This window comes from Podarcis filfolensis (assembly GCF_964270895.1).
Source record: "Podarcis filfolensis genome assembly, chromosome: 3".
In the NCBI taxonomy this organism is placed as follows: Eukaryota; Metazoa; Chordata; class Lepidosauria; order Squamata; family Lacertidae; genus Podarcis; species Podarcis filfolensis.
The window spans coordinates 96,993,186-97,019,150 of NC_139606.1; the positions used below are offsets into that span (position 1 = coordinate 96,993,186).

The 25,965-nt window shown below is 43.6% G+C and overlaps 1 protein-coding gene and 1 long non-coding RNA gene across 5 annotated transcripts in view; one reads left to right on the forward strand and one right to left on the reverse strand.

Annotated features, from left to right (window-relative positions):
* ATF3 (activating transcription factor 3) overlaps positions 1–23,749 on the reverse strand; it is a 37,217-nt gene extending 13,468 nt beyond the window's left edge. The window contains exon 1 of one of the 4 annotated variants that reach the window (XR_014545864.1): positions 1,322–1,573. The gene's annotated coding sequence lies outside the window, so the exon portion shown is untranslated. Of the gene's footprint in view, positions 1–1,321; positions 1,686–23,471 lie in introns of those variants that run through there. The other 3 variants (XM_083605639.1, XM_083605637.1, XM_083605638.1) reach the window with 3 other exon arrangements.
* On the forward strand, positions 275–14,098 carry LOC310758948. Its single transcript, XR_014546124.1, has 2 exons — positions 275–609; positions 12,702–14,098. It is a non-coding gene; the product is annotated as an uncharacterized lncRNA (long non-coding RNA).
* Positions 23,750–25,965: the final 2,216 nt, after the last annotated feature.

Consider the following 25,965-nt stretch of genomic DNA (forward strand, 5'->3'; position numbering starts at 1 on the left):
ACCAGCCATATTCATCTACACTTAAAGGAAAGGTAGCCGTATTGGCTTATAAGGGAAAAAATCTGTATTAGGACCATTTATTACATTACACCAATCAAAAATGTCACAAAACACTGTGCAAACTTTTAAGTTCTCCAGAACTCCTCATCAGGCTAGATGGCAGAACCATCCCTGCTTTGCTTAATCTAGCCCAGTGAAGAGTTCTGGAGAACTCGAAAGCTTGCACATTATTTTGTGGCATTTTGTTTGGCCTAATAAAGATAGGTCCCTCCTATGGATTCTGGAATTAGCAGTTCCACTAAACAAACGTTTAACACTCCAAAGTCCCAAACATACTGAAGTTTTGAAACAGTCCTATCGATCCCTGCAAGCCTGATCTGCATAAAACCGCCTGCATTCCTATTTTTACAGGTTCCTCTGATAACTCAACGCCGGCGAGTAAAAAACAAAAGCTGACAGATCGAGCAGGAAGCATCCTATACAAAGCGGCGGAGCGCTCTCGCTACCACGCCGTGCGCCACCGACTGGCGGCTGGAGGCATTGCCACATGGTAAAAAAAGTTAAGCTTTCGAATCTTTTCCGCCAACTCTCGCCATCCCACAACTTACCGTAAGTGATCATCATTTGATTATTATCACTTATAAGTTGCTGTTTTTCTCCCGAAAGTGTTCTGGGAAATTAAAAAGCTGGTGATGACCTGGAAAAACCGCCGCAAAAACCTCTCCACGCGTAGTTTTTACGCAGTTGGAAATATACGATCTTGGGATTAAACAGAACTGCCCCCCCCCGCCCCACTTTCCCTTGCCGTTTCTTCCCGTCAAAAGAAACAAACAGCAGCAGCATCAATGAAAACCACTGTGCGGTCGCCCAAACTTTTAAGATTGGAGCGCCCGAGGAGGAAACAGGCAAGTTTCTGTTGCTTACGCGAAAGAGAGCGCTCGAGAGAGATCGGTCAAACACTTGGTTCGGATGAATGAACTTTTACTTTCAGTTAGCCTCACTTTCAAAAAGAAAGAAAAAGAAACGTGAACGATTTCACTTCTGACTCTCTCACCTCTCTAACTCCACGGAAGAAGAAGAAATCTCACCTACTCAATACTCGATTTGAATGAAAAAGTTCCGAGACCTGAAACGGGACGGATACGCACGTACCGAAAGACGCGCGTTCCCCTCGAACCTATTTCCCTACCACAGACCAAACCACCCCCAAACCCCACAGTGAAGACAACACCTGAGTGAGCGGGTGAGAGATCGCAGATCTCCTCGTTCCCGTTTCTCTCCGCGATTGCCTTCCCCTTCCTCCGGTGTCTCGCTCCCTTACCTGTTCCTCACCTCTCCTCCTTCGAGTCGTCTTTTCCTTCCCAGTTTCGAAGAATCGGAGGGTGGAAGAGAAGAGAGGGAAGACTCTCAGGTGAGAGTTTAAGGAATAAAATTAAAATCTCGGGCGGGGTGCGTGGAGCGGGGTTGTCCTTCGAGGCGGGACGGGTGGCGCTGGACAGCAGGAGCGGTGGTAGTAGTAGTAAGTGGCAGCCGCGGCTCCTTCGCTCCGAGCGCCTCTCCGCGTCTCTGGCTCCCCGCGAGGTTGCATCACCCCCTTTATATAGCCCGGCGGGCAGCGCTGGTATTTACTCTGGCCGCCGCTCGCGCGCTGATGTCATGCTATTAATAGATCCTTCAGCAAGATCTGGAGGAGGCAGGGGGCGGGGCCCAGGCTGGCGAGGGGGCGGGGCTCCCCGGTGATGCAAGGACTCCCCCCCTCCCATACACACGAGGAGGGAGGAGGAGGCGGGGCGCGAGGCGACGCTTTCCCGGGCGCGTTCCTTAAGAGGCAGGCGGAGCGCGCGCCTTGCCCGGGCGGCGGGCCAGGTGGGAACACCCTTCGTAGCAGCAGCAGCGGCATGATCCGTCCATGAGCCAATGGTGCCCAAGCCAGTGCATGACTCCAGATCGCTGGCATCCCGCAGCAAAGCGGGGCCGGGCAAAGGAGAGGCGATCAGGGAGGAGGGGCGGTGGGGGGGCGTGTTTTTTTGTTTTCCCCACTTTCCTGTTTAGGGAAGTTTTTAATATTTAATGCTGTACTGTTTTTAACACTTGATTGGGAGCCGCCCAGAGTGGCTGGGGAAACTCAGCCAGATGGGTGGGGTATAAATAAATAAATAATAATAATAATCATAATAATTCCCTTCTCTTTCTAATGAGGATCCGATTGGAACTTTACAGACGATGCCTTGCCATTTTGTGGAGCTATTTTAAGGACGGGGGGGGTCTGTCCCCTCCTTTGAGATTTGTGTCTAGTCTGTGTGTATTTTTTTGTGGGATCGGGTGTATCCGCGCCTACCTCGCGAGATCCGCCGACAACGTCCCCAACCCCCTATTTCTTTTGATTTTTCGGTTTTCTTTATTTAATTAACAGCCGCGTGTGCCCCAATCCCCCGATTTCGCGCCCGCGCAATATATCTCTCGGGAGAGCGTGAAAACCTGAAATCCAGAATCCCCAGGGATCGTTGAAAACTTTTGGGCGACCCGGCCGCTCTTACAAAAGAGCGTTCCTCCCCCTCTCTGAAATGGACCGAAACCGCACGAGAATAGACAGCCGAGAAATTGGGGTCAGTGGGATAACTGAATCGAACATACCACATATACTTAAATTCCGTCTGCCCGCTTTACGGCAAAAAAGAAGACTCTAAAGTCATCGAAGAACATCTCTCCTTCCCCGCCGCCCCCGCACACACACTATTGCCGCCCTGTATTTTCTACTAGAGTTGTTTGTGCTTATCTTAGCATATTGTAGACATCCGTCATTCCCCCTCATTTTATTTTATTTTTTAAATGGTAATGTTCTGTCCCTATCTTATTTGCGATTCCACTTTGGAAGGTTCTGTCGCGATCAACTGGATTTCTGTTCCGAATCCAAATAAACTTGCCTTCGGGGAATGCCGTGAAGGACAATCACGCAGCCTGATCCTGTCCTTATTCGCTCCGAATAAGTTCTAAGCGTGTGTGCTCAGGATTCATTGGAATCCTAGGATCCCGAGGGTTATCTATTCCAACAACCTGCAATGCAGGAAGGTCAATTATTTTGCAAAGGGGAAACCATTTTTCCACGCTTGTGATGGGAGAAGAATAATAAAATAAAAGTTCCTCCTCGAACTCCGCTCCTCTGGGACTGTTTCAAATGACGCTTTGCTATTCTTTGAGCTGGGGGGGGTCTCTCGACTCGGGGCAGATTCGTCTGAATGCAGGCGATGTGGTGATCCCCCCGCCCCATCGCAAATAGCTCCCCACCCGAATTTCTAGGCAAAGGGCGATGCAATCGAGGGCGAAGGAAGAAGGGCTGCTTTTGCATCCTCCTTCCGTCAAGGTTTCTTGCGTGTCCACCACGCTTCCCCGTGCATAAGGAGAATAAAAAGGATGTAGACTGCCGGGAGGCGCCTGCTTTGACGCATTTCCGTCAGGATGCAAAAGAAAAAAGGCGCGCGCACGTGCAGACGTCTAACGTGACTTGTGCCAAATGAAATAAACCCACGATGTCCACTCCGGAAAGGACTGTGGGCGCTGCGTGGCTGAGTATTGCGAGGGAGACATGCTCCAGGCTCTAGGCACCGACTGGCCAGCCTGATCTGTTGACTTCAGCGCAACTTCCGAGTAAGCCTGCTTAGGATCTCTCGAAGCAGAAGATGATGGCTATTTTCTATTTATGAGAGGTTGGAAAACTCATGTTAGACGGAGCACACAAATATTCCCAACTTTAAGAGCATAACACTATACCCCTTAAAACTTAATGTAAAATGCTTCAAGCAGATAAAATCAGTGAGACTTAACTAACCTTACTCCCACTGAATTCACGGGCCTTCTCTAAGCATGGCTAAATCTGGACCCAACTCACCATGTGCAAGTAAATTATATATCTAGTAGATTTCTGCATTGTGGGGATTGGAAAATCAATTCTGTGGTTTTATGAGAACCCCCTGGGGTTTGCTTGCTTATATAGGTTTTTGCACCTGACCCAGAGAGCACTTGGGGACTGAGAACCTTTGTAAGGAGAATTTGAAATCTGCATGACATGGAATTTTAAACAGTAAACACTCCACTAACAACATTTACAGGTGCATACACAGAGAGCGAGACTCAAAGGAGCCTGTAGTATCACATATATGGGGTAGAAAACCCTACTGAAATCTCAGATATGCCTTGACAACTGATTCTAGAACTGTCTGGTGTGGCTGTGCCACATACAGCCTAATCCTCAAATCTAAGGCCATTTTTACAAATAGCACTTAAATCAGTTTTGCATTTTCCGTATTTTATTTTTAAAATATGCTGTGGAATGCATATTAGCTAGAACTGAAGGGGGCAAGGGAGGAAAATAAGCACCAGAATTTTATTTATTTACATGAGCTGCTAGTGTTTTTTTAGCTTTATGGCTGGTTACAGCTCCCATAAATCTAATAAGAGGGTTTGAGAATTTTGGTTTTATTTTTTACATGAACAACTTTTACTTTGGAACAGTTCTGCCTATCAAGAAGCTTAAAAGTGGCTTGGAATAATTGCTTGCAAAGTTCCTTCTAGAAAATAAATAGTAAACAGGAAAGATGGCATATTGTATGTGTCAAATTTTGTACTGACATCAGACAACTAGAACTTTCTTTATCAGGCAGGTAAGACAGAAACATATTTTGTTGTTGTTGCTGCACTTCTCACACGTTTAGTATATTTACCAGCAGGGGTTTTAGCTACTATCGGAAGTGTTTTTTAAAAATCAGAAGGTCGGCGGTTCGAATCCCCGCATCGGAGTGAGCTCCCATTCCTTGGTCCCTGCTCCTGCCCACCAGCAGTTCAAAAGCACTTCAAAGTGCAAGTAGATAAATAGGTACCACTCCGGCAGGAAGGTAAACGGCGTTTCCGTGCGCTGCTCTGGTTCGCCAGAAGCGGCTTAGTCATGCTGGCCACATGACCCGGAAGCTGTACGCCGGCTCCCTCGACCAATAAAGCGAGATGAGCGCCGCAACCCCAGAGTCGTCCATGACTGGACCTAATGGTCAGGGGTCCCTTTACCCTTTACCCTTACCTTTTGCATCAGATAAAGCTGAGAAGTTGTCTTTCAATTCTGTGTGATCTGGGGAAATAAAAAATCTGCACACTCATCTATTAACAGTAAATTAGCCAATGGAAGACAACCAAGATTTGTGTGCCAATTCCCTTTTCTAATATCCCAAATGGAACCTTAACTCCACACTTGAAGAATATATTTCAGCCATGGAAAAATACTCACAGTTTTAAGCTGGATCTAGTTGGAAGTTTCCCATTGATTTTCACAGAACTTGCATGCAAGTAATTGTGCTGCCCAAGGCTGCAGCTCTGTGCATAGCTTATCTAAAACCTATTTCCTACAAACTTCTTTGAGACTTCATTTCAGAATAAACCCATTTGTGGTCAACCTGCAAAAAGTATGATGGTGCCAGAAGCTGAGTTGCACAAAGCTTCTGTCGTTCCTCTTGAGCCAGTATGATTTAAAAAAACCCTAAACAAATATTGTGTATAACAAAGATCTGCTTAAACAATAAACAGTAGATACCATCCATTCTTAAGGAAATTAGCCCTGAGTGCTCACTGGAAGGACAGATCCTGTGGCTGAGGCTCCAATACTTTGGCCACCTCATGAGAAGAGAAGACTCCCTGGAAAAGACCCTGATGTTGGGAAAGATGGAGGGCACAAGGAGAAGGGGACGACAGAGGACGAGATGGTTGGACACTGTTCTCGAAGCTACAAACATGAGTCTGACCAAACTGCGGGAGGCAGTGGAAGACAGAAGTGCCTGGCGTGCTCTGGTCCATGGGGTCACCAAGAGTCAGACACGACTAAATGACTAAACAACAACAACACCTATTTCTCAGACCACAAACCCAAACCGCTGGAGGGAATCAAGTATGGTATATCATGGGTAGAGAGAACATAGAAGGACAGCAGAACTTAAGAAGACCTCAATGCCTTCCATCTTGAAGAGCTGTTGCCAGTCAAAGTAGTAGATTCTCCATACTGGGCTAGACATCATGAATATTGATATAAAACAGTTCTGTATGTTGATATGATACTTTTTATTCCACTTCCTTCTGTTGATTAACGTATGTAAACTTTCCACCAAAGTGTTACTTTCCTTGAAGAGCTCTATGTAGGAACATCCAAGCTGTTTTATAGCAGTGCCTACAGCAGAGCAGAGGTTGGTTTGTGGATCACTGGTGATCCACAAGCTTCATTCAGGCGGTCTGTGGCACATCTGTTGTTTTGTGATGGCAGACAGGATATGGAACATCCATCACGTTACATACTCATATTGGTTTTTAATTGCATTTTTATCGCTTTCATTTCTTGTACTGTGTTTAGCTGTGTTACAATTCGGATTCTACAGAATCCAAATTGCAATACAATATTTAAGGAACAAAATCAGCAATAAAAAGACAATTAAAAACCCATGCTGCGTCTAAGCACAGCATATTACAATTACTACGGCAGGCAGGGAAATCATTAAGTGATCTACCAAGACCCCCAGCGGTTTTCAAGCAGTCCATGGGGAAAATAGGGAACTGCTAGTCTCTCTGGAATTCCAAGCAGGAGTCTTTTACAGCTGAGAAATGCTAGGGGTTTTGTGTATGTAGATGGTATTCTCTTCCACTGAGCTATGGTTGTTTTACCCAAAATGAAGGTGGTTCTAAAAATAAGAACAAAGGCTTTGCTTTCTGTGGTTCTCTTTTCCCCTTTGGACTGACACAGTCCCAGTATTCAAAATGTGAATGACCACTGCAAATCTGCTGCTTCAAAGGACCTTTGAAGAAGCAGATTTATTCCATTGCCTCCCCCTGCAAATGAGTTCATTTGCTCCATACCTGTCAAATTCTTGACGCCAACCTAATTAGGCAGACCCTAACGATCCATAAGGAGATCTGATTGCTGCAACTTCTGGACTCTTGGACTGCAGGAAATTGGCCATTCCTGCTGTAGATTAAATGAAAAGAAAACATATGTAACAGGTACCTACCTAGAGGTAAATAGATACGAAGCATATGAAAATGCAGCACACCAAACGTAAGAACAGCCCAGCTGCATCATGCCAGTAAAACCTGAATTTACTGTGGGAACATTTGGTTGAAGTTTACAATACGACAGCGATAGATTGGGGCAATAGAGTGTGACACTAGCAGCTATACAACAACTATCCATAGTTTCTATAAAAAAATTGGAAATACACTGCAAAAAGAAACGTGATAGAACAGAAACGTACCACAGGAACACTGACAATTTTATTATTTTATTTATTAAATGAAAATTGCCCATCCATTTTTCAAGATAATTAGTAATTAACATACTGTCGGGATGTTTCCCCAGAGGTTCCTAAAATTATATCAAAAGAACTCTTAAGGCAGCACTCCTAAAACTACTTATTGGGGAACAAGCCTCGCTGACTACAGCATACATTCCATTAATATTATTATTAGATGTATCCTTCCTTTATTCCCAAAGGAGCCCAGGGTGGCAAACATGAAAATGTCAAAACAATAGAGCTTGAAGAAAAACATATTTAAAACAAGTAAAACCATCTAGAACATTTAAAAACAAAAACTATCTAAACATGAGTTTTTTGGGGGGTTTTTAAACCACCTCATGGTTGTTAATTTCAAGGTTGCCATGACCAATATCCATCAGCCATCAAATGTCTGGGTAATCGGGAATGTCTCTAAATTTCTCCTGAAAATCAGTAGTGTGGGAGACAGATCTCACCAGGTAGGCATTCGATAGATGGGGATCCACCAGGAAAGTCAACACCAAGCAGACAACAGCCACGTGTGGGACCACTAATAGGGTCTCCTCTGCTAATCACAGGGCCCAGTATAGTTTATTCTGGGGAACTGCATTACATGCATTGGTTTGCACTATAAATGTATAACCACAGAATGCTGTTCTAGGGATTCTACTGTGGTTCTCATTGTATTGTTCTGTTTTCTTCCATTTCCCCTTTTTGATTTTGTGCTTTGTGTTTTCGAAGCTTCTTAAATCGCCCAGAGACTTTTCACGTGGCAAGCCATGAATAAATTGAATAAATAATAACAATTACAACACCCAAATGATCAGCAGCTACATGCTACGAAATGCCACCGTTTAATCATACGGGTAAACCTCATGACATCCTCTCTCCTTTAAATATTGTTGCTAAATGAGTAACAAGAAAACAGAAGCTGAAATTGAAACAGATGTGTTGAGCCAAACAATCTAGTTCCTCCCCTTAAGATTAGAACTAGCCCATAAATGAAAACTGGGTTTAGAACTAACCCAGAAGTAATATTTCTAGTCAACTTCTTGGAGTGGCTATGGGTCTTAAGACTAACATGCCTATCAAGGTAAATGGGTAATGGATTTGAACAATCCTCTCTCAGATGGGCTCTGGAGTTGCCAAAAAGTATAGCTTTGCTTGATGAGATTCAGCGCCATTGGTGTATTATTCTGTAAAGGCTTCAATAAAATATATTTAATCAGTCCTGGGACAATTGCTGGTGGTACAGGAAACAAAGTTACAACCTTCCCCTTGTTGATTCCAGCAAAATGTCAAAATACTGGAAATTATTATTGGATCATTGATAGGATGAACCAATATAGGAGCCCACTAGAATATCCTAGTTTTGTTTAGGTTTTTTGAAAAAAGATGTGGTAGAACCAGAAGACCTAGAAATTATTGTTGTGTTTTTATAGCTACAGAAACAGCAGTTGCACAGAAGTGGGAGAACGATCCAGAGAGCTAGATGTGCTAGTCTGCTGTAGCAAAAACAAAGAGTTTTCAGGATTCTTAAATACTTAGGCTGCAATCCTAACCATGTCTATTCAACAGTAGGTCCTGTTGAATTCAATGTGGCTTAATCCCAGGTAACGGGTTAGGATTGCAGCCTATCACATTTATTTTGGCATAAACTGTCGTGTCCCATCAGAAGTGGAATCTAGTCTGTGAAAGTTTATGTTGTAATAAATGTGTATTTAAGGTGGCTTAAGATTGTTGGTTTGTGGCAAAAAGAATCCACCATCTACAGTGAAATAGTTGCATGGGGTCTGGTAGATACAACTTTGACTTCCATAATACATAGCAAAGAAGGAAGACTAATTAGCCATTGTTTTCAAGGAAACAGGTTTTATTTGTGGTGCATGGGAACAGCAAAGTACAAGATAATGTCCAGGCACATGCCTTTGTCGAAACCGTAATGATTTATTCGTAACCACAATTATTTCCCAAAATACTGTTGTAAGATTTATCTATAATTTATACAATAATGTGAATTTTTTTCCTTTAAAAAATGCCAACTGTTTTAAGATAAGGCCATTGTGACATGTTCAGGAATGCAATTCCTGTAGACAATAGAAGCTGGGGTTCTTGAAATGTTGAAACCACTTTAGCATGAAGCACTCAGACAGATTTGTGGAGGATGAAGCTATCAGTGCCTACTAGCTACAATAGCTATGTTCTACCGCCACCGTTGGTGTACTCCTGAATTCTAGCTACTGGGAATCACATGTGGGGCAAGTGCTGTTGCACCCAAGTCTTGCTTGTGGACCTCCCATAGGTTGGCCACTGGAGAATGCTGGACCTTTGGTTTGATCCAGTACACATTTTCTTATGTTCTTAATCTAGTTGTTGAGATTGGGAGACTTTGGCCAAGTACTGCTGTTGAACGCTCTCCATTGATTTCACTGGGGCTTCTACTGTATCCTTTGACCTTCACCTTCCATTCACATATGCCCCTGCCTTATATTGAGTACAGCCCAGTATTCTCTGCTCTAGTAACAACTTCCTATAACCTCAAGCGGAGACCTGGGACTCAGCTAGATTGGTAAGGAAAAAGTGTTTTATATGTGTTGCATGTGTGATGTAACACTGTGTACAAGACTCCTGACGGCTTTGCTCACGAGGGTCATAGGAACATGCAAGCCCACTCACCACAACAAGGTGATGATCCAGCGAGTGAGCTATTGTACTACCAATCTTGCTGTATGCTTGTGAAACATGGACCACTTATAAACTCCATCTCCAACTCCTCGAAAGATTCCATCAACGTTGTCCCCAAAAATTTTTACACATCACTTGAGAAGACAGGCAAACTAATGCCAGTGTACTGAAAGAAGCAAAGATCACCAATGTCAAAGCAACAATTCTTCAACATCAACTTCGTTGGACTGGTCATGTTGTGCGGATGCCTGATTATCGTCTTCCAAAGCAACTACTCTATTCTAAACTTTAAAATGGGAAGCGTAGTGCTGGTGGTCAACAAAAGAGGTTCAAAGACTCTCTCAAAGCAAATCTAAAAAGATGTAGCATAAACACAGACAACTGGGAAACACTGGTGTGCGAGCGCTCCAATTGGAGAACAGCCTTTACCAAAGGTGTCATCGACTTCGAAGCTGCTCAAACTCAGGATGAAAGGGAAAAACGTGCTAAGAGGAAGGCACGCTTAGCAAACCCTCACTGTGATCAACTCCCACCCGGAAACCAATGTCCCCACTGTGGAAGGACGTGTGGATCCAGAATTGGCCTCCACAGTCACTTACGGACTCACTGTTATGACCATATTTATGGAAGACAATCTTACTCGGCTACGAATGATCACCAAAGAAGAAGAAGATAACATTGTGACACCAGATGGCACTGTGGAGTCCCGTCTTTCCCTACTGGATTTCCCTGTATGAGTTTACAATACGACTAACTGAATCGCTTCTTTGACGTGTCTAGATCCAGCCCTGCTACCTTCAGTTCTTTTAACTGGAAATGTCTGCAATCTTATTATACATGTGAAGCAGAGGCTCTCAGACTCTGGTCTGTGAGCTGCATTCAGGTAATCTATAACAAGGTTGTAGAACATTCTGGAATAGCTGTAGTTGGGCCTGTACTTAATTGCGGTTCCCCACCCCCCATGGAAATCGAGCCCATTTTGAAGCAGGGCTAGATGATGAAACAAGCTAAGAAAGCCGCGGCCTCCATGATTTTCATAATAGTGGTTTTGAGAATTATGCCAGAGCAGAAGGGGGAAAATATTCTATTTGTATTTAAACCAAGAGCACGTCCACTGTATTAGAAATGCAACACTATGGTTATTAAAATTAGAGTTATTTGTCTCCTGAGACAGACAGATGCCAGCAACAATTTAGGTGCTTTATTTTGTAGAACAAAGGAAGTTTATTCAGTGATTCACTGAGACCCTCAGCAATTTTCAAGCATTCCATGGAGTGGGAACCTCTCATGTAAAGATTATACTGTTTCACTGAGCTGTTGCTGCCTCTTCTTCTGGGATAATACAATATAATATGCCTCTCCCAGTATGCCCCACGGAGGACCCTAGAGGTCCCGGGCCCTAAGGAAGTTAGATTAGCCTCAACCAGAGCCAGGGCCTTTTCAACACTGGCTCCGGCCTGGTGGAACGCTCTGTCTCATGAGACCAGCGCCCTGCGGGATCTGATTTCTTTCCGCAGGGCCTGTAAGACAGAGTTGTTCCACCTGGCCTTTGGCTTAGAATCATTTGATTCCCTCCCCCCTCTTTCTTTTTCCTTTCTCCTCCTGTGATGAGGCTGCATCCTAATGTTTTAATGTTGTATTTTAATCTTGTTTTTTAAATTGTATTTTAATCAACTTGTTTTTATTATTGATTGTTAGCCGCCCTGAGCCCGGTCTTGGCTGGGGAGGGCGGGGTATAAATAATTTTTATTATTAATAATAATATGGTGCAGATCCCATTAAAAGCTAATCACTGCTTTAAAAAAGTATGTTAGCTTTGCTCTCAGGCGCAGTGAACTTACATCTGAAGGAGGGCAGGCTAATTTGTGGCCCTCCAGATGTTGCTGAACTACACTCCCATGAACCCCACCCTGCATGGGAGTTGTAGTTCAGCAACAACTGGAGGGCCAGACAGGTTCGCCACCCTGATCTAAGGTTTGTTATTTTCAAAAGCGGTTTAAAGGTTATTGCAAAACTTAAGGACATAATGGGAAATGGTGTAGTTTGTCATTAACTAGGTACTATATAGCTCTGTGTCACAATTTATGTCCGTGTTCAATTCCTGGCATCTCACATTAAAAGGATCAGGTAGCAGCCAATGGGAAAGAGTTAAGCCTGAGGCCCTGACCTGCCAATCACAGTAGACAGTGCTGGACTCGATAGGCCAATGTGTGTTCACATTACCACCTTAGGATGCAGAGAAGCTGATGTTTCTTAGTGAATTTTACATCTCTTTCCCCACTAGCTGTTCACATCAGCACAGCTTCATCAGTGTTAGATTCATTTATGTTTTTGAATCCTCCCCAGCGGGGACACGGGTGGCGCTGTTGGTTAAACCACAGAGCCTAGGACTTGCCAATCAGAAGGTTGGTGGTTCGAATCCCCACGACTGGGTGAGCTCCCGTTGCTCGGTCCCTGCTCCTGCCAACCTAGCAGTTTGAAAGCACGTCAGAGTGCAAGTAGATAAATAGGTACCACTCCAGTGGGAAGGTAAATGGCGTTTCCGTGTGCTGCTCTGCTTCGCCAGAAGCGGCTTAGTCATGCTGGCCACATGACCCGGAAGCTGTACGCTGGCTTCCTCGGCCAATAAAGCAAGATGAGCGCTGCAACCCCAGAGTTGGCCACGACTGGACCTAATGGCCAGGGGTCCCTTTACCTTTTACCTTTTATCCTCCCCAGGAGTGTTGACAGACCAGGGATGTCTTTTTCACACTGTGGCTAGAGACGAATTAGGAGCAGCTTAAGGACTTCAGTCAGTGTGAAGCTGGTTTGAGAAACAACACATCAAACGGTAGTATTTTATAAGAAAGTAAAGGATATCATATGTATTTAGGATAATGTATGCGCACGTGAATTCAGATTAAAAATCCAGCACTGGAAATGCAATGAGTGCACAGTGAATGTGTGAACTCAGTCTTGGTATTACAAGGCTCCTTCGTACGTCCAAAGTTTTGGAGTAGAGCATGGCAAGCTTTGCAGGGATGGGGCACTAGGTATCATCACTGGCATCTTGGATTAAAGGATCAAGGGCTGGGGAAATTTCTCTCCTTGAGACACTACAAGCTGGGCTGGGTCAGATCAATGTTGTGACTCAGTCAAAGGCATCTTCCTATGCACTTTGTACAAAATGTTAGCATTATAATAATCATTACCATTAATGCGTTTTCTGTGGGAATCATCGCATTTCCCCAGGTACAAGATCATTCAGTTTCAGTGCAATAACCCTGCAATAAAACCTTGCAGAATGACATTTGGAACATGGTGTATTTAATGGGAAACAAATGTGCATTTGTTTATTTTTTCATACAAACAAAAGTGATTGAATGGGAAGTAACTTTCTTGTTTGGTCATCTTCTGTGTTGCAATAAATTTCTGTCCCAGGCACACTTTACTAATAGCAAGCAAAGCCCATCAGACACAGTGGGACTTACTGGGCACATAAGATTGTTGTTAACCAAGAAATTATTACAGAAACATAAAATTTATATGGAAATGTTTGAACTGTTATTATCCTCTGGGTTTGGGGAAGAGGCTTTCTGGTTTTCAAGAGGAAGGTGGCAAACTGAACAGGCTTGTTCTTTCCCTGAAACTTTCCAGAGACTTTTTATCACATGGACTTTGGATATCTACATAGCAGTGGGATTAGTAAAATGGACTGCGATTACAGCTTCAGAGCAGTTGTACGCTATTGGGTGATCCAGTCAACAATTGGCTAAAAAGTACTAATGCAATCAGGAGTTTCAGGGTGTGATATGTAAGAAGGTAATATTCTGAAATTCAACACATTTATCTGGGAGTAAACCCTGCTGAGCTGAGTGGGACTTTCTTCTGAGTAGGCATGCATAGGATTGCACTATAAGGGAAGCAAACTGTTTTGTTTTGTTTTTAAAAAAGAAACATTATGAATGAACATAAAAGATGCTATCCTTAAGTATGTGGAGAAAAAAATATTAATGGGCTTGTGAAAGAGGTAGAGTCATATATTTGTGTAACGCAGATTATACTGATATTAATTATACCTGCTAAAGAGATCCAACAAAGAAGCCTATCCAGGAAATAAATAGCATTTAACCTGTTGGGAAATGTAAATGCTAAGCACAGCTTTAAATGATGAATCAAATTGCAAATGCAGATTGAGGACACTTTTTGGGTGGGGAACGTTTAAGGCTAGTTTGATTCTGGTATGTGATTATAACAGGATGTGAAACAAAATACTAAAAATCACTTTTGCTTCTGAGAATGACTACCGCTTATGAAATTGTGAGTTATCATCTACATCAGGCATGGCCAAACATGGCCCTCCAGCTGTTTTGGGACTACAACTCCCATCATCCCTAGCTAACAGGACCAGTGGTCAGGGATGATGGGAATTGTAGTCCCAAAACAGCTGGAGGGCCAAGTTTGGCCATGCCTGATCTACATTGATCAGGATCTCAGAAAACCTGCTATATTTTGGTAATATGCAGATTTATTTGAAAAACTAGTTGAAAAATTAATTGGTTTAATGGAAGGTGATCAGTTCAGGCAGTTGACAGCCCTAATAAATATGCATAAGTATCTTGTATATGTATATACATCAGTTTGACATCTCTGCCATAGATGCTTTCGATAAAGGGTATTCCTGTCCTAGAAGAGGGTGCAACTTGCCCAGTTTGCAGGATGCAAAAAGATTCTGCAGGACAGTTCTAGTTAGCTCTTGGAGAATTCAAAGATAATTTGCTAAAGAAGAGCAGGTTTTAAGAGCATTTGTTACGATTATTTTCTTTCACCATATCCTTCATAAATAACTATAGCAATATTATCAACACAGTGGGGGAGTCTTTCAATAGTGGTTACGTGATAATCTGACACAGAACATAAAAGATGGCAGGAAATTGAGGATCAAGAGTGTCCTGAAATTTCACTTAGCTAAGACTCTTGCCTTTTCCTCCAGTTTCAAAGGCTGGGAGAGGGAAATGGACTGCCTTAACTTTCAGTTTCCTGGGTGTTTTATAGCTTTGCCATGAACATGTCCAGATAGGAATGAAAGAAGTGTGTGTGGAAAATAAAGCAAACACGAGTTGGGTTCTACATCTGAAGATCAAAGATTGAATCGCAAGCTCTTTTCTTCTCCCCCCCCCCCCCGTGTTTTCTACACAGCCCTTTTTTGAGGGGCGTGAATTCCTTCATTTAAATAAATGTGACTTCCATCTGATACGGAAGGGGGGGCATGTCTTCTTCACCTTCTTCTTCGCTACAATATATCAATTTATTTCCAATTGTCAATGTCAAAAGGGACTAAAATCTATAAAATTCATAGAAAATCAACGTGCCAATTTGCTCAATTTCTCTAGGACTCCATCACACCTCCCCTGTCCTCCATAATCCCTCAAGCAAGGTGTCAAGACCCTAATCCTGTCAAATCACTCTGCCAAGCCTTTCCTCCAGGAAATGCCAGTACATGGACCATTGTCTTCTCATCAGGATGTGCTTATCTGCGCATATCTCCAGCTCTGCATATTCCCCCCTCCCTCCTCCATATGTTAATCCTGTGTAACCCAACCTCTTCTTAATGTATTCATGATGTAATCTGTGTAACCCAACCTCTCTTTAATGTATTCATGATGTAACTGGGATGTATTTTGCACTGTATTCTGGGACATGGAGGGAAGTTTCAAAAGTTTATGTCGCCCCTTTCTCGCTGTTCAATCTCGCCTTGAACCTGTTGCGCAATAAACGTGGATCTTCTGCAGCTTGCTCCTGTCTCCGGCTGAGCTCATTTTCCTCCGCAGGGACCCGCGGACTTAGTCCGACGAGCTGGGTGGCTGAGCAGCCTCGCACCCAGATTTTTACCGTAACACATCCAAAAAATACAACAGAGCTAAACGCTTAAGAATGAGGTAATAACACAGATTATTCCCCCCCCCACTAGATTATTAAACAGTTCCTTTTGCTTGTGATGAGACACATATAGAGAGAGGTAGAAAGAAGGGAATGTGTCAGCAGTCGCCACATGACATGTTGGCCTGCATGGCATCACAGCTTCTACAGTTTAATCAGGGAGTAGGAGACATTTGACAGCGGACACAACATAATAAATTTAAACATGAGAATTCATCAAGGGCAATTCATTGTCATGTTTCAAAGATCTCTCAGTTAATTATGTTAATGACTGGGGGGGGGATCATCCACCACAAGGGACGCTACTTTTGTGCATATCTATAAATCCTCAACTGCCCTAGAGCTTCTGTGCCATGGGTTGGGCCGGCCTTCTCATCAGGCAGAGTGAGGCATCTGCCTCAGGTAGAGCATGATGGGGATGGAGACTTGATAGTCATCCTCCTGAGTGACCCCACCCATTCCCTTCTGTCGGAGGACCGCCATGTGGTCTGCTCTGAGCACCCCATGGGAGGACATTGTCCCATTACCAACCTTAAAGCAACCTGGTCCACTTCCTGGTCAAGCAGAGGCTTGACAACCATATGTCAGGAGTGCTCTGATGGTGTTTCCTGCTTGGCAGGGGGTTGGACTCGATGGCCCTTGTGGTCTCTTCCAACTCTATGATTCTATGATTCTATGATTCTAATACGCTGGATTTTTTGTGTGAGGAAAGGGATTTTGTCCTTCCGCAAGCGCAACATCTTGTGCCATCCCTACAGGAGCCTTGCGCTGGTCAGCCTGGAGACATCTCTTGCTTCATTAACAGCCTTGAAACCATGGGGTGCCTCCAAAGAGCAAAAGCTGGGGATGATTTTAATCAGGGAAATTGTGTTGGAAAAGGGATAAGCTGAACCTCCTTCTCATAGCACCATGATCTTAACTAGGGACGGGGGGAGAAATTCAGTTTGGTTTGCATTTAAAGGCAAATATTAAATCTAAACTTTCCGAACCAACCTGAGAACCATACCACAACCTGCCATCCTTCGAAGCTTGCAGTTCCCCGAATTTTGTGACATGTTTTCCTTGTCTCATGCAAATGTCTGAATGACAGAAGCAGCGCTCTTGTTTCTTTTAAAAGTTCTCTGCCAGGGTCTAAAGAAGCTGGTTCTTTGTTTTCAAGGGCGTTTAAGGCTCCTGTTACTCAGACAGTTGTCTCCCCCCCTTGCTTCGAAAACGGGCTTTGAAATTGAAAGGAATTTTGAAAGCAGTTTGTGTTGTGATCATGGCATTGAGGGGGAGCATCCTTTGTTTAAGAGAAAATAGTATTAAAACCCCAGTTGGCACAAACGAATTCTCCTTTTGACTCTACTAGCAGCGCAATCCTACGCATGTTTTACTACAAAGTCAGCTCCACTATGTACAATAGGGCTTGCTCCCTCCCCATCACTTTATTTATTAATCCCCATCACTTTGACCCATATATTTTAAAAGGCAGCTTGGTTGCCCTCCTGCTTACTGCCGTCTTTTATATATTTCTCAGCTGCTGTCATCATCATCATTATTCATTATGAATAATAGTGATTTTTCTAGCACCTGTAATTTGCAGGGAGCCTTTCGACCTTTCTTATCTTTGGCTCGGTTTAATTGTAGCTGCGCATTATTGTATGTGGTGTTTTTGCTTCGTGTGGGAGCAATTAAACCAAAATGAACAAGGTAAAGAAATGCCATAAAATTATTTGCAAATTAAAAGCGTGACAAATGTTTTCCAGTTTATGATAGCATAATAAGCAGAATGGTCACCAAGCACTGGTACCATGAAAGATGATACCCAGTCTTGCTTCTTTTAGTTTAAACCAAGGAACCAGGCAGAGGGCCTTCTCGGTAGTGGCGCCCGCCCTGTGGAATGCCCTCCCACCAGTTGTCAAAGAAATAAACAACTATCTGACTTTTAGAAGACATCTGAAGAGAGCCCTGTTTAGGGAAGTTTTTAATGTTTGATCTTAATATCCTGTTGGAAGCCACCCAGAGTGGCTGGGGAAACCCAGCCAGATGGGTGGGGTATAAATAATATATTACTGTATTACTACTATTATTAACACAAAGATGAAACTGGAATAAAGGATATTAAAATGCATCTGCATATGTGCTGCCTTCAGCCTATAATTTTCCATAGCTATGCAAAGCAGGATGTGTTGTTTTCAGGATCCCACATTTTAGTACTTCCTCGAGTGCCCCAGAATTGTCTCCCATCTGAGGGCTGGAGAGCAGTGGTGGCAGCAATAAGTGGATAATTTAGGGGGATGCAGCTGGCCTACTTTGCAGGCCAGTTGTGCAACAGCTGCACAAGGAAGAGTGTAAGCATGTTCTCGTAGCCTTCCCGCTTCACATGGGTGACTTTTCTCATATGTGAAACAAAATAAAAAATTGCACACGAAAGCTCATACCAATAACAAACTCGGTTAGTCTCTAAGGTGCCTCTGGAAGGGGGGAAATTATTTTGTTTTGACTACAGCAGACCAACACAGCTACCTACCTGTAACTGTTCTCATTTGCGTGAGAGAGGGTTACAGAAGTGCTTCCTCACCCCAAGATCTTGTGGATTAGGAGAGGAGAAAAATGTGAGGCCCAAGGCTATAATTACCATGACTACATCAGGATTCTGGTTCTTGCACTCTAGATTTCAATTCTGTCCATAAGTTTTGAACACAGATAGTTTTACTGTACATCAAGGCTTCCATTCTCCAGCTGCTAAACCAGCAGCTGGTGTTTACTTCGGGCAGCTGATATGTACTTGTCTCTGATACATAGACGCACTCTCTCTCTCTTAGTTTGCGCATTACTCATAGTTTGAAAATCACTTTTGACTCCGGTAACGTAATTATGTTAATGTCAACTGAGTCACACAGAAACAGAAAGCTCTGTATATCAAGACTTGGTGTCGGTTTCTGAATACAGTGCACTCCTGTACACAGGAGGAGGGGACAAAATTGCCGGATTGTGAAAGTCATGCTAAATTACAAGCCGCGGCTCAGAAGGAAGGTTAATTTTAATTCAGGTTCACTGCAATTACCATTTTGAAAGGAAGCTCAAGCAACTTTTTCCCATTGGAGGTAGATCGATTAAACAGCAGGGAAAGTTGGGACGCCTCCACCTTCTTGCCAAGCGATATTTGCAGAATAGGGTTCACAAACTGGCAAAGATAGGTACTGTATGCTTAAGCCCACGGATTTCAACAAGCAGAAGCCTGTCCAACTCTAGACTGCAATGTGGCTACACAGGCAGGACTATTCTTCATAATCAGCTATTGGTGCTGAGCAACACATTTCAATCCTAGGCACACTTACCCGGGAGGAAGTCCCAAATAATGGAGCTTATTTCTGAGTAGACATGTGTAGTAGACATATATTCACTGCACAGCAATATATTAATTTAAACTAAACCTATTAATGTCAAGTAGTAGTTTAATGTCAAGTAGCTGGCTTTGGAAGATCTCTGAAATGTGCTAGACTGATACGTTTTTTGGTTCTGTAGTATAGTAAGCCTGCAACTTACGCAGGGTTCTGGGGATCGTGCCTGAAGGCAAAACCGCCTAAAGTAAACACATACTGGGTGCAGTGGTGGGTGGAATTGTCAAATTCTTTTTTTCCTGGACACCCAACCCCTTTTCCATTTTTGGTTTTTTTATTTTGGGCAAGTGTGGAAAGCTGAATTCATCCATTACAGGGGCACAAGTTGTGGGCTTACTGCACGTTCTCCTCAGAAGGAAAATGAACGTGTAAGGGTTGCTGTGTCTGGAGAAGTGGTGCGTACAAAACCCCATTATTTAAACAACAGTATCCTGTGGAATAGGTTGCTTCAATAAATTGACCTATTTCTGAGTCACACGGTGTCAGTACTTTCTTTTTCTTTTAAATTGGTTTTTATTAAAGATTTTCTGTGACACAAAGAAAACAAATAAACAAGGAAAATTGCATACAGCGTCTCCGCTTTCAATTCCTAGAGTCATACAAATAAAGCATACTGCAACAAAGCTCTGGACCCTCAAATCTCTCACAATATAGAGCTGCCATATGTCAGAAACAGTGTCCGGGTGAAAATCGCTAAAATGTCCAGGAAAATCCAGCCATGTAGATTTTGGTGAATTTCCTTAAATTTCCTTTTATGAGATTTTGGGGAAAACACTCAACAACTTTGGTTTCTGGATTTTCACTTTTTGAAATACAGCAACCCTCTCACAATGCCAATAAAAATAAATAACTATATAAATAAAGGACCTACGCATGAGACGCTGACACAAAAACCCTGCACAGACACTATGCAACAGAATGAAAAGATCATTATCCCATCTCCTGCAACCCTTTCCCTCTCTCTCTCCCCTCTTTCCCCCCAATGTCCATGGCAATACCGAACATAAATGCAGTGTCCATATTTTTAAGGCAAAGACCTTTTCAGACCAATAGTTCCCTTCACAAACACACAGATAAACATGTCATGTTGTTGTTGTTGTTGGCGGTGGTAAGCAAGTACATATTTTCTACATACAGAGATGGGTGTGTGAGTACAGTGGTACCTTGGGTTACAGACGCTTCAGGTTACAGACTCCGCTAACCCAGAAATAGTACCTCAGGTTAAGAACTTTGCTTCAGGATGAGAACAGAAATCGCACGGTGGCAGCGGGAGGCCCCATTAGCTAAAGTGGTATCTCAGGTTAAGAACAGTTTCAGGTTAAGAACGGACCTCCGGAAAAAAATAAGTTCTTAACCCGAGGTACCACTGTACATGTAGGAACTAGCCTCCTGCACAAAAGTAGGATTTACATTCACTGCTCCATCTACTTTTGTTTCCAGCCTTAATCACTATTGGCATGTGGCCCCCAGAAGGCTGACAAGAAAGGAATGTGGCCCTTCAGCTGAAAAAAAAGTTCCTCTCTAAATGTAGCAGCCAGGCAGGATCAAAGCAGCAGAATCAGATTGGGAGATTTCTACCTGGCCCTACCACTCTGATCCCAACTAAAAATCTCTTCCTCTCCCCATCTACTGTTTGCATCAGGAAGGTGTCCTCCATTGGCACCAACGGGTGTGTCCTTCCCTATGCAAACAGCAGGTGGGGGGGAGGGATTTTAAATAGGGCATTGGGAAGGAAAGAGCTAAGCTCCCCCTCCGCACACACCCAGCTGTGCTTCAGTTTCACTTGTCCACGTACGTCAGATCTAAAACAACAGACTGTAACAAGTTGAGTGAGTAGAATTCTCCCTTATTGACAAATTCAGAAGAATAGTCATGTCTGCCAAACGTAAAAGACTTAAAGTATGTTCATTATTGGACGCGGGTGGCGCTGTGGGTTAAACCACAGAGCCTAGGACTTGCCTATCAGAAGGTCGCGGTTTGAATCCCCGCGATGAGGTGAGCTCCCGTTGCTTGGTCCCAGCTCCTGCCCACCTAGCAGTTCGAAAGCACTGCTTTCAAAGTGCAAGTAGATAAATAGGTACTGCTCCGGCGGGAAGGTAAACGACATTTCCGTGCGCTGCTCTGGTTCTCCAGAAGCGGCTTAGTCATGCTGGCCACATGACCCGGAAGCTGTATGCCCTATCCCTCGGCCAATAAAGTGAAATGAGCGCCGCAACCCCAGAGTCGGTCATGACTGGACCTAATGGTCAGGGGTCCCTTTACCTTTACCTTTATGTTCATTATTAGTGGCTTGAAGCAAAATAAGGTCATTCTCTCCCTCTCAAGTCTTGGTCGCCATATATCATGACCATACATCTCAAATTGGTCGCAATTAGACCATGCCAAATCACAAAACGCACCTGGATCCCCAGGAATTTTTAACACTGCAGAGAGGGCAAAGATGCTTTCACCGAAAGCGAGGGACATTTTGGGTTTCCTTGCCCTTGCAACACGCAAACCCCAAACACCTATTCGTTAAGCTGCCACCTGACTTGCATGCTCATCTGTACCTATGTGATGGCCATTGCAGTTTTCCTCATTTATTTTTATCCCACCTTTTTCCAAGGAGCGCAACATGTTGTATATGGATCTCTCCCTGCTCGTTTAACCCCCGCAACAACCCTGCGAAGTAGGTTAGGCTGAGAGGCAGTGATTGGCCCAAGATCACCCAGTGAGCTTCATGGCCAAGTGGGCATTTGAACCCTAGTCTTCTACATCCTGGGATGCGGGTGGCGCTGTGGGTTAAACCACAGAGCCTAGGACTTGCCAATCAGAAAGTCGGCGGTTCAAATCCCCGCGACGGGGTGAGCTCCCGTTGCTCGGTCCCTGCTCCTGCCAACCTAGCAGTTCGAAAGCACTGCTTTCAAAGTGCAAGTAGATAAATAGGTACTGCTCCGGCGGGAAGGTAAACGGCATTTCCGTGCGCTGCTCTGGTTCACCAGAAGCGGCTTAGTCATGCTGGCCACATGACCCGGAAGCTGTACGCCGGCTCCCTCGGCCAATAAAGCGAGATGAGAGCCGCAACCCCAGAGTCGGTCACGACTGGACCTAATGGTCAGGGATCCCTTTACCTTTACCTTCTACGTCCTTGCCTGGCACTTTAACCACTGTACCACACTGCCTCTGTTCACAGTCCTGAGGATTCCTCCACATTGTTTTCTAATCAGATTGAAGCTGGTTTGAGGAAGGAACATGTCCAGCAGCAGTATTTGTCACGGAACCATAGGATCGATATGGATTGTGGCTGTTGTGCGACGGCCGCGTTGAAAATTAGCAGTGGGAACTCACTGGAGGTGGAGTAATTGGAAAGGTGAGCATACCCATACAGAGATTTAAGAATGGGCTTCACTTGCTGCCACCAGAATCAGTGGCCCTTTTCACAAATTTCTGTAGGCTGCAATCCTATACACACTTATTGGAGGGTACACACCATACATTTGAAGCACAGGACTTGCTCCAAAGAATCCTGGGAACCGTAGTTTGCCAAGCGTGCTTGGAATTGTAGCTCTGTGAAGTGTACGCTACAGTTTCCAGGTTTCTCTGGGGAAGCCATGTGCATCAAATGAATGGTGTGTACACAGTCTAAGTTCCATTAGGCATAAGACTGCAAACTAGAAATCTCATTTCTCAGCTGTGACACAGCTCAAATACAGAATATGTCTATTTGGTATCGGTGAAATAGCGGCATGCATATGTTCAGTGATATTTAGTTACCCCCAAAAAGCTCATTGATTTGGAAACTCCCTCCAGAGCATAAATTCCCACCCACCCACAGCAAAATGATTGATGCCCTGACACAAAGAAACATTGAACAAAAGCAAATTAAGCCACTTCAAACAGATATGTGGAAACTGTTGACCTTCACAGGTCCTGGGTGACACCCCCAGATGAATCTTGTGAATACCTCTCCAAAACTCACGAGATTTAACCCTCGTGAATATAGCTTTACAATCTGACCATCAGTGTTCATTTGCTAATTTCAGGAAAGGGGGGCAGGGGGAAATGTCTATTTTCAGGCATTTGCAAAACTAATCTGTGATGGTCAACATTCAGTGTTCACCGTTAACAGTCCCAAGCACTGTTCACTCACTCACACACACACACACACACACACACACGTTTACATGGATGTATATAGTATTACCTGGGAAAGTTGAGAGATGAGCCAATTCCAGACCTGAAGCAGCCCTTGGTCTCTGGGAAAGCTGAGCTTCTCTCTTTTAGCCTGACTCCTCATCTCTCTTTCAAACCTCTCCATCTGCTCCCTTAGCCAGAACCTCAGTTAATGACCTAAATCTCCTTTGCCCCCCAGGCGCCCCCCAAGTAACCAACTGTTGTTACTAAATTAGGTGGGAATATGAAATCATAGCATAGGTGACTAATATGCGCCCTATAATTCTCCACTACCCATGATCTAAATATGAAGCAACCGCATCATCTCGACCTTACCAGTGCGTGAGGGGCTGTATTTCACAGCAATGCCCTTTGCTCAAAAGATAACCTACTAGGGACAACATCTGTCGTTCGAAACCAGTGAGACTGACATGAGTTCTAAATATTTTTGTGTGATCCCCTGCTCCTCTAACTACTTAAGTCATTTTCTGCTTTTTAGTGTGTGGAAATTTACAGCCAGCGGCTCTTCCTTTACAATACAAAGACATGTCAAAAACAGCATTTTTTAAAAAAGTGGGGAAAAGAATCACAATGTTTAGAAAAGAAAAAGCCATGTTCAATTTCAAAACGAGTGATAAGGAAGTTATTCTTAAATAAGTTAGTTATGAAAGAGGTAGTGTGGTGTAGTGGTTAGAATGATGAATCCTTAGGAACAGGAAGGCATGAGTTCAAAGCCCCACAATCATGAGGTTCCCTATGTGATTTTGGACAAGCCCAACTTACTCTGCCTAACCTACCTCTCAGGGTTCTTGTTGTGACGATGGAAGGGTGGGTGGGGAGGAAGAACCATATATGCCTCTCTGAACTCCCTAAAGGAAGGTTGGGATAGAAACAGTAATAAATCATAGAATCATGGAATCGTAGAGTTGAAAGGGGCCCGAGGGTCATCTAGTCCAACCCCCCTGCAATGCAGCAATCTCAGCTAAAGAATCTATGACAGATGGATGCAATACAAACAATTCTGATTGTATTTTTAACACTTAAGTTTCCAGAATCGGGAATGTCAATATTACATGTGGTTGTTGTGGTGTCTTCTTCTTCTGTTGCTCATCAGCATCTGGTATTCAGTGACCTACTGTCTGAACATGTTGCACAGAGTCATCACAACTAGAATTGTCCCTGAATTTGTCTAGCCAGTTTGAAAAGTCCTCTAAGCTTATGACCTGTACAAGAGGGGAGGCTCACCTGGCAGTGGAACGGGAATTGCACACCTTCAGGCACCAGGCAAAAGCATTCTTTGTTAATCAGGCCTTTGGCTTTTAACTACCTATGACATTTTTGCCCCAGTGGGATGTTTCAACCTATTTTGTGTGTATGTGTGTGCCTGGTTTTAATGAATGTGTTTGTTTTTTTGCTTAAAATATTGTAAGTCACTTTGAGTTGCCATGGCAAAACAGTGACTTATTATTCTTATTCTTAATGTGGCAGCCAATCCCATAAAACAGGGATGGGAAACCTGTGGCTCTCGAGATGTCGGATTCCAGTTCCCATCATCCCCAGCCAGCATGACCAATGGTCAGGGATTATGGGAGCTCTAGCTCAAAAACATCTGGAAGGTCACAGTTAATTAATTATATGCTGTGTGAAACAAAGTTTTCTCCTTTTTTAACAGCAGCATATAAACAGAAAAGCATCAGTTTGGCCTGGTCAAGAGGCCTTTGGGTTTTCTACTCATATGCGACAAAGCCATGGCATGCTTATTTATTATGGTTACATCCTACCTTAGTCCAAGGATTTTAGGGAGTATTTTCCCTCAGGCTCAGTCCTCATAACAACCACCCTATGAGGTAGATTAGGCTGAGCAATATGGAGTGGCGGGCCCAAGGCTGTCCAGTAAGCTTCATGGCTGAATAGGGAGTTGATCCCGTGTCTTCCTGGTCCATGTCCACCACACTAACCGCTGCACAAGAGTAACACTGGACTTAGGTGCCCATTGGGATTCTCTACTGCAAACATCTGTGACACATTTGATTTCAACCATATTATATAAGCAAGCCCTTGAGTGGTTACATACACAATCCAGCATGACCAATGTATTCTTGGCATCACTCCCAAAGTCAGTGGAGTTTTTGAGTTATTACGGAATGACGGTTACAACTTCATCTATGTTGGACAATATTGCTTTCCTCTCACACACCACAGTATTACAGTGTAGGATAGGCACACAAATTCCTTTTTAATTCAAATGGCCCTCATAAAATGAGAAGGGAAGGGATGTTTATTTCACATAATATGGATCTTAGGCTGGCTGTTCAGCTACCTCCAACTGGTATGAAGAACACTGTTATCGGAAAATGTAACAGGCTTTTTAGAAGTTAACACTAACCAATGTAGTTTACAGCACAATCCTATACAAGTCTACTCAGAAGTAAGTCCCAAGGAATTCAATGGACCTTACTCCCAAGTAAGTGGATATAGAATTCTAGCCATAGACTACAAACAACAATTTGTGTTCCAGACAAACT